This window comes from Mizuhopecten yessoensis, unplaced genomic scaffold (assembly GCF_002113885.1).
Source record: "Mizuhopecten yessoensis strain PY_sf001 unplaced genomic scaffold, ASM211388v2 scaffold10567, whole genome shotgun sequence".
Lineage (NCBI taxonomy): Eukaryota > Metazoa > Mollusca > Bivalvia > Pectinida > Pectinidae > Mizuhopecten > Mizuhopecten yessoensis.
Genome location: NW_018408611.1, coordinates 394814 through 405964, shown reverse-complemented (window position 1 = coordinate 405964; position 11151 = coordinate 394814).

Sequence of the window (11151 nt, the reverse complement as noted above, 5' to 3'; positions counted from 1 at the left end):
ATGAGAGTACACGGGATATATCCTACCTGTTTGCACCCGCTGCCTTTTATTGATATCATAACGTTGATGTCGTTAATAGGAAGTACGTTTAAGCTTAACTAAACTTGCTAAATCCTGACACGAGGGTTGCCTTGAATATAATTTCAAAAAAGAATAAATAAAAAAAGTCAAAACCCTGAAAGGTATTGATCTCATTGAATATTGAATATACAAAAATGTGGTCTTAAAAAATGTTTCGATATTGTACATGTTACTATGTTATAAGTACAAAATTAAAATGGGCAGGTTTGATGTGAATGTCAAAGACAAATACTGTTCATTTGTTGTATGAAGTTGTATAAAGGAAATCAAAATTTACCCCAAAAAATCTAAAGCATTTTACACATTGATCTATAGTTCTAGGACAAATATAAAAGATAAATCAGTTAAGACATCAATGGTGACCCATATTTTGACCCACTTACTATCACTAACCCTTTTAATATTTGTTAGTTGCAAAGCGTTAAATATAGTACCAAATACATTACACATGTTTACCTCTATTTTAAACACCCTATACATTAAGAAAAAAAAAGGTATGCGGTTCAGTTCAAGGCCATTAAGAGACGAATTTTGTTATTGAAAAAATGTTTTAACCGTCCTAATCACATATATAATCAATTAGTCAGTGAATTGCATCAAGTACAAGTTTCCCCGAAGATCTCTTCATAAAACAATTCAGGTTAGTATAGGCCAGTAAGTATTCTTTAGTATTGTTTCATTTTTTTGTGTATTCAACTTAAGCATTTTTATATGCAATTAACCTAGCATATGACTATCAGTCTGGTTTCATGGAATACACTTTTCAGATGCATTTCTTATCAATCTGTTTGGCCAAATAAGAAAAGAAACTACAAAAACATTTCGAAAATTATGACACTTAAAACGGTAGAAAACAAACTGCAGCTATAGTTTGTAATAACATATTTGGAACAATATTTGAAACGCACATCATAGACAACGAATCATGTATACCATCATAAACATATTTTATATCCCCAAAAGTGTTTGTATTTTTTCTAATGTTTATATATCAGTTGTTAAAGCACTTGTTACAGTCAGCTGTTACTGTGAGCTATTGACAGTGCTATTGTATTCTTGCATGATGGTCTTGAATATGTTGTATCCGTTCTCGGATCAGCACCCGACAATAGCAACAACTCTTAAGTTAATTTTATTGGTATTGTCCTAGCTATATTATATAAACTTTAATAAATTACTATCAAACTTGGGAAAATTAAAGGATGAATTCTTTTTGAAACTTGATACAAATAAAAATCGTCCAAAATTCTTGCATTAAAAAAACCCTATCATCAATTCCGATTTGAATATTAAGGTCCGGCGTTACAAATCGACAACATACAATGTATCAAATGTTGATTTAGTTGCACCTGATGTGATATGAAAATTATAAGATTAATGAAATTGTTGCACTAGTACTACTCCAAAGCAAATAAACAATTACGATGTCATTTCTTTCAGTTAAAATATACTGATAACATTCTATCATAGCAAAATATCTATGTGTATTGATGTTTGATAGTGGTCTCTGGATCATCGTGTTAACAGCAGTACATTACACATACCCAATCAAAGTAGTGTTGAGAAAAAGGAACGCAATAGGAATAATATGTAATAGAAAAGTTAAGACAACAAAGTATGTCAATGATATCAGTTTCGATACGTTGCAGATGTACAGACTTAGCAAGTGGGACTCTCTTTAACCACAGGAAAGCATGGGATATTTTGTACATACTTCGACTTATATTTAGAACCACAGGAAAGCATGGGGTATTTTGTACATACTTAGACTTATATTAAGAACCACAGGAAAGCTTTGGAGATTTTGTAAATACATAGACTTGTATTTAGAACCACAGGAAAGCATGGGATATTTTGTACATATTTAGACTTGTATTTAGAACCACAGGAAAGCATGGGATATTTTGTACATACTTAGACTTATATTAAGAACCACAGGAAAGCTTTGGAGATTTTGTAAATATTTAGACTTTTATTTAGAACCACAGGAAAGCTTTGGAGAGTTTGTACATACTTAGACTTATATTTAGAACCACAGGAAAGCTTTGGAGATTTTGTACATACTTAGAATTGTATTTACTACCCTAAGAGAGCGTTGGAGATTATGTACATACAGTACTTAGACTTTTATTTACAACCACAGAAAAGCGTCGGAGATTTTGGTACACTTTGATTTATATTTACAATCCCAGGGGGATTTTGGAAATTTTAATACATATATTTTTAACCTGTGGTATTTATATCTATACAATAATAGGTTAATCTATGCAGATACAAGGTTCATACAGTGACTTTAAGGCACTATAAACAGAAAATCATTTTGTTTTATCGACCACATAATCTACAAACATTAGAACTTTAGAACAAAGTGCTGGGAAGGTTGACGCTAACACATCGCGTAATTGAACTCAACTGAAGGAATAGGACCTCATTGATATTTAGTACTAGGATAAGTCTAATACATTATCTAATATTAAACAAGACCTTAAATATTGCATGATGAAATCATTGAAATTATTATTTTAAAGTATGTCATGTTTTATGAAACTAAATACGTACTATGTAATTAAAAAGTAAAGACATGTGGTCTGAATAAATAAATAAATAAATAAAATTGGCATCTACCTAATGCTGTTTAAAAGGTTTATATGTCATTTGATCGACCTAGCATCATGACCTCAACTTTGTGTGACGAGATCAACTTATATACAAGTGTAAACAGTGGTGGGGTCAAACTATAATACTATTTAGTATTACCTCAAATACACTTACAAATTACGATGTGGTCAAACTAAATTAATCACCATGAACACAAGTTTTTATGAATGAATGAGATGATTTAATGATAAGTTAACTACCCTCATCAAAAATAATGTAGTAGAACTACATTAATCACCATGGACACAGGTACATCCATCACCATGGACACAGGTACATCCATCACCATGGACACAGGTACATCCATCACCGTGGACACAGGTACATCCATCTACGTGGACACAGGTACATCCATCACCATGGACACAGGTATATCCATCACCATGGACACAGGTACATCAATCACCATGGTCACAGGTACATCCATCACCGTGGACACAGGTACATCAATCACCATGGACACAGGTACATCCATCACCATGGACACAGGTACATCCACCATCAAGGACACAGGTATATATGAAAAAGAGATCAGAAATATAATTAATACCTCAGAAACAAGTATATATACTGATGTAATGTAACTGAAAACATCAGTACTTTATATATAAATATGTGATTTTATTGATCAGGGTAATCAGTTATAAAGAAATATAAAATAATAATGTGATCAACTTACGATTATCACGTCGTATTTTATCTCATATACAAATATCAAATGTTAACATGGTCGGCCCGGAACCAAAAGAGATATTATCCGTGTAGATTGCAAGCGTTTTAGCTATCAATCGCCACACAACTTGTGACAAGTGCAACAGTTGCATTATCCTGTATCCATGCGTTTGTTGTGTGTGCATCCAATTCCTAGTCAATGGAAAGCTTAACACGGAAAAGATATTTCGAAGCGTTCTAATAATACAGCCCCAGTAAACCGTCAGCGCTTAGATCGATGTTTCTGGGACTGACGGCGTTTCAATACTGTCCGAACATATTGATTTATAACTGCGTTTTCTATTCAGGCATATATTACAGTATCATAAACAATCCTTTTTTCACGTTATAGTAGATGAGAGTGAATATGTCTTTAATGAGAGGTTTGGTTAGGAAGACTTACTTAATGGTAGAAACATACTTGTTACGTAGTGAATGACCTTTACTGAAAGGACATTGGTGACTGAATACAAACCTTCAGTGGCGTAGCAAATTATTCTTCGGAGTGTATGCCTACAGGATCATGTAGCTCCAGAAGAAGGGGAGGGTATGGGAGGGGGAGGTCCTCCTCCCATTGCTGGGAAATACAATTATACGAGGCCCTAGAAACAAACCTCCGAGATGTTTCAATGTGTATTGACATACCAGCACTATTTTAGTTTTTTAAGGATTTGTTTTTATTTTCCTTTTTTTATGATTAATACAGACTATCCATATTAATCATAAAAAAGAAATTCATAAAAAAATATGATTAAAAAAAATATCTTGAAATTTTAGTGTTTGCTTATGCATAAGATAATATTATTAGATATAAAAGGCATACATAACAGCAGGTAAAAAGACATTTTATCACCATATGCATACTATTTCATAGGCATTCAGGCTGGTGTGTGCATGACGTTTGCAGAAAAGAGCCTAAAATGCCGACGTAAACAGGTGGGTCTTTTTATCTTTCTTGAATGTAGCCAGAGTTTTTGACTTCCTGCTAGCAGACAGTAAGCTATTCCTCAACATTGCCGAACACTTTGATACTTTTTATATGGGTTAACGTCAGAAGTGTGATGCCATTGGAACTACTATCACAGCTATCGTAAACCTATATTTCGGTGTTAGGACTCACTGCCAATCGAGGGGATCAGTTATCGTCTCTGTATGTGATTTAATTGCTACGTTGATGACAGAACAATAGACATGCTTTCATGGATTCTTCTTAGATCGACATGACTGTTGTCATCGATGAAGTAGAAGACGCTGACTCTTCTGGAACACCTGGTCATAATATCCATGTACTTTTTTAAGGACTTCGTGTAATGTTTTCCTTTGTTCATAATTTGTCCGAGTGTTATCCATTTTTATGTACAAATTATGTTTTTTGTTGAGACTCAGGTATACAACATACCAGGAAGTATGGACACAAATAGGTTTCAGAGAAAGACAGAACTAGTCGTCTTTTCTGACAAGCATCAGAAGTAACAACCGTCATGAATACGAATGTTAATATCGAAATATTGAGGCAACCCCAATATAAGAATCAATATTGCTGCCAACCCCTGTTACTACGTTTATCAGATGATGAAGTTCAACCGGGATAAAGATAATATAACATAACTTTGTTTACTTGAGAAAATTCAGAAAACAACATTGTTTATTTCCACCTGATGTAATTTAGTAGTTTAAAGCTTTTTATACCCACTTACAATTATTCCAACAATATACCAACTAACAGTTACACCAACAATATACCCACTAACAATTACTCCAACAATATGCCAACTAACAGTTACACCAACAATATAACAACTAACAATTACACCAACAATATACCCACAAACCATTACACCAACAATATACCCACTAACAGTTACACCCACAATATACCCACTAACAATTACACCAACAGTATACCAACTAACAGTTACACCAACAGTATACCCACTAACAATTACACCATCAGTATACCACTTGCAATAACACCAACAATATACCCACTTACAATTACACCAACAATATACCTACTAACAGTTACACCAACAATATACCCACTAACAGTTACACCAACAGTATACCCAATAACAGTTACACCAACAGTATGCCACTTACAATAACACCAACAATATACCCACTTACAATTACACCAACAATATACTCACAAACAGTTACACCAACAATATACCCACTAACAGTTACACCAACAATATACCCACTAACAATTACACCAATAATATACCCACTAACAGTTACACCAACAATATACCCACTAACAGTTACACCAACAATATACCCACTAACAGTTACACCAACAATATACCCACTAACAGTTACACCAACAATATACCCACTAACAGTTACACCAACAATATACCCACTAACAGTTACACCAACAATATACCCACTAACAGTTACACCAACAATATACCCACTAACAGTTACACCAACAATATACCCACTAACAGTTACACCAACAATATACCCACTAACAGTTACACCAACAATATACCCACTAACAGTTACACCAACATTATACCCACTAACAGTTACACCAACAATATACCCACTAAAAATAAAACCAACAATATTCCTACTAACAATTACACCAACAATATATCAACTAGCAGTTACACCAACAATATACAAACTAACAGTAACACCAACAATATACAAACTAACAATAACACCAACAATGTACCCACTAACAATAACACCAACAATATACCCACTAACAGTTACACCAACAATATACCCACTAACAATAACAAACAAATATACCCACTAACAATAACACTAACTATATACCCACTAACAATTACACCAACAGTATCCCCACTAACAGTTACACCAACAGTATACCACTTACAATAACACCAACAATATACCCACTTACAATTACACCAACAATATACCCACTAACAATAACACTAACTATATACCCAATAACAATTACACCAACAGTATCCCACTTACAATAACACCAACAACATACCCACTAACAATTACACCAATAATATACAAACTAACAATACCACCAACAATATACCCACTAACACTTACACCAATAATATACAAACTAACAATTACACCAACAGTATACCCACTAACAGATACACCAACAATATACCCACTAACAATATACCCACTAACAGTTACAACAACAATATACCCACTAACAATAACATAAACAAATATACCCACTAACAATAACACTAACTATATACCCAATAACAATTACACCAACAGTATCCCACTTACAATAACACCAACAACATACCCACTAACAATTACACCAAAAATATACAAACTAACAATTACGCCAACAGTATACCACTTACAATAACACCAACAATATACCCACTAACAATTACACCAATAATATACAAACTAACAATTACACCAACAGTATACCCACTAACAGTTACACCAACAATATACCCACTAACAGTTATACCAACAATATACCCACTAACAGTTACACCAACAATACACCCACTAACAGTTACACCAATAATATACAAACTAACAATTACACCAACAATATACCCACTAACAGTTACACCAACATTATACCCACTAACAGTTACACCAACAATATACCCACTAACAGTTACACCAACAATATATCAACTAATAGTTACACCAACAATATACCCACTAACAATAACACCAACAGGCTACCAACTAACAATTACACCAACAATATATCAACTAACAATTACACCAACAATATATCAACTAACAGTTACACCAACAATATCCCAACTAACAGTTACACAAACAGGCTACCAACTAACAATTACACCAACAATATATCAACTAACAATTACACCAACAATATATCAACTAACAGTTACACCAACAATATCCCCACTAACAGTTACACAAACAGGCTACCAACTAATAATTACACCAACAATATATCAACTAACAGTTACACCAACAATATATCAACTAACAGTTACACCAACAATATACCCACTAACAATTACACTAACAGGCTATCAACTAACTATTACACCAACAATATATCAACTAACAGTTACACCAACAATATCCTCACTAACAGTATACCCACTGAAAATAACACCAACAATATACCCACTAACAGTTACACCAACAAAATATATCAATTCACAGTTACACCAACAATATGCCAAATAACAATAACACCAATAGTATACCCCATTAACAATTCCACCAACAAAATATACCAACTAACAGTTACACCAGCAATATACCCACTTACAGTTACACCAACAATATACCCACTAACAGTTACACCCACAATATACCCACTAAAAATTACACCAACAATATACCCACCAACAATTATTCCAACAATATACCCACTAACAGTGACACCAACAATATATCAACTAACACTTACACCAACAATATACAAACTAACAGTAACACCAACAATATACCCACTAACAGTTACACCAACAATATACCCACTAACAATAACACCAAAAATATAAAAACTAACAATAACACCAACAATATACCCACTAACAGTAACATAAACAATATACCCACTAACAATAACACTAACTATATATTTGTTTAGTTATCTTTGGGTTAAGAAGCGTCTTCAGGCTCATAGACCCCTTTGGATTTTATAGACTCCTTTGTTTTTTATAGACCCCGAGCTTAGANACCGTGGACACAGGTACATCCATCTACGTGGACACAGGTACATCCACCATCAAGGACACAGGTATATACCCACTTACAGTTACACCAACAATATACCCACTAACAGTTACACCCACAATATACCCACTAACAATTACACCAACAATATACCCACCAACAATTATTCCAACAATATACCCACTAACAGTGACACCAACAATATATCAACTAACACTTACACCAACAATATACAAACTAACAGTAACACCAACAATATACAAACTAACAATAACACCAACAATATACCCACTAACAATAACACTAACTATATACCCACTTATATATTTGTTTAGTTATCTTTGGGTTAGGAAGCGTCTTCAGGCTCATAGACCCCTTTGGATTTTATAGACTCCTTTGTTTTTTTATAGACCCCGAGCTTAGGGGGAGGGGTCTATAAAGACCAAAGGGGTCTATGAGCCCGTAGACCCCTCCTAACCCAGAGATAACGAATATGTCACCCTGAATCTGCTATTACATTTTTTCCTGCAAAATTATAATCCACTTTGTGAGTTTCAGTTGCAAGGTGATAGTACCCAAGTCGGATCACCAAACCATCATTATATTCATTCATTGAAAAATCTAAGGAGGAATTATATTAATCTAAGGTTATATCAAAAAGAAAAATATCTATGGAAGTTCTTACAAACTAAATTAGCACCGGGGTTCACTTGATATATTTATAGAACGCTCTGAAGTCACCAATCATCGTTTCAATTTTCTTGCGAGTGTCAGGACCCATATCATATCAAGGCTTGCATTTTGCAGTATCTCATACTTCAAATGAATATTTGTTGTCAGCATATTAACATTTTATGATGACATATAGAATTTATATGACCAAAAGGTATTTCTATAGTGTGCATTTATCCCTTTAGTCCAAAGCAGAATGCATAGTCGTCGCACGCGCCATTTTTTTATTAAACGTATTCAAAAACCTGGCATTTGAGTTTGCATTACGTTTTCTGGTGCTATTTGAACTTAAAAACTAGCCATCTGTAGACAAAATTTGTTGAATGGCTATCTATCATAAGGCTACATCATTGTTATAACTTATTTGTTGTCACATTGATTGATTTATAAGTATTTTGCAAAAAGTGATCCAATTTGGGTACTGATCCGATTCGGGTACTGTCACCTTACTTGACTGCTACCAATGTAGCCCCTACCGGACATCTTTTCAACAATATTTTAGAAAAAAACGCAACGATCTTTGCAAAAAGCATCCTGGATGCCCAATCAGTGTCTGTTTAGGAAATTTGCTTTCGGTTTAGATTTTCGAATGATTTGTAAACCTCGAATGCTTGTATGTGTCAAACGCCATCTTTGTTGCTATTAAGAGAGATTCTAGTTTGAGTTATTTTCTCTCGCACGTGCTTTTATCCCCGGCAGAGCGGGATCTTTCATTCTATTATGGCCCTTCCACGAGGGAACTGTTCTCTTATAGTGTTGTCTGGGGTGGTATAGTGCCCGAGTCGTTAGGAGAGTGCACTATACCTCCCCAGACAATGTTATAAGAGAACTGTTCCCGAGGGAAAGAGTCATAATAAATTTAGTACATCACATGACTGTCGTTTGACAATAAAAAGACAAACACGAGGAACTTCATTGAAAACATATTTAATAATTTTGAAACAACTGCTGGAAATATGAACGTAACATTTGAAGTATTAATTCATGAGTTGATTTTAATTGAAACGGTACAATTACTGAATTTGAAAGAAGGTGTACCGAAAATCGAATGTCGAAATCTCTGCCACATGATGGTTCTTGTAAATGCCGCCGCAAACCTTGCCTGATGTCATTAAGATAACTTTTTGAGTAGATCTCTACTTTTTTTGTTGCGTATAATGGCATAAAAATCCGCCAAAACCCTGTTTAATTCACTGAATTGAATCACCGCTAGGTCACATAAGGCTCCCCTTTCCACTAGTAAGTCTTTAAGGACTGCGACGGAAAATTGTGTCGCCTACTTCGTCGTTATGCATTGCAATCGGCATTCCCAGTCCGGAATCTCGAAGACATTTTTGCAGACGACAGCAATATAGTGAAAGTAGAATATGTACAGAGCTTCCTAGGAGAAGGGGCGCAACTCTTAGCGTCACGCAACTTTTCCCGCAGTCTCAGCGGTCCAAAAAAAAGGTATAGTGCCAGTCTCCAGGTATAGTTCCCGTCGTCAAGGGCGGATGCTAACTATACCAAATAAAAAAAAAATAGAGTTACCGACTGAATTATCTCCCCCTGTTTTCCAATAGCTGTGTTTATTTCGTGTGACGTCATTTTGACGGAATTAACTTCCCTTGTTTCTGACTTTTATCTTCTGATTTCAGGTATTGCCTCCATGGACGGTCTCTCTCTCTGTGATGCTTGACGGACCTACGAACCCTAGTAGTACGAGAAAGAACGCATACAGAAATGAAAATCGCTATTACTTGTACATTGTTTTCAATCGGTGTGTGTTTTGCGTGTGACGACATCAATTTGGCATTTACCGACGGAACTAGCTCCCCTTGTTTCTAACTTTTACCTTCTGATTTCAGGTTTGCTCTCTCGGCGACGGTGTTTCGTTGTTTTTTTCTCTCTTTTCTTTTCTTTTCTCCTCTTTTTCTGCTCTTTTTAATCATATATATCAATTTTCCTTGATAATATTATGCATAAAATACATTTACAAACAATAAATAGTTACAACATGCGTTATTTACAATATCAAATTCACGACATATTTACAGTGTTTTCGAGTGTGGTTTTAAATTGAGATGAATTTTTTTTCGTATAGGAAGCGAGTGTGCCGGTGCTGTAGCAGGTTGAGTTGTGACCCTGTTTGAACTAAACATTATAGTTAACACGTAGACAATTCACAATGATACATTAGCTGACGGTATAATAAAAGAGGGAGGTAAGTGATTCTATTTGGACAATATTCGTCAAGGGTAGCGTGTAATAATGAATACTGGCCGCTTGCACGTCGTTGTCTATGCATTCTTTGGCGATGTTGTTTCCTAATGTGCTCCTTGT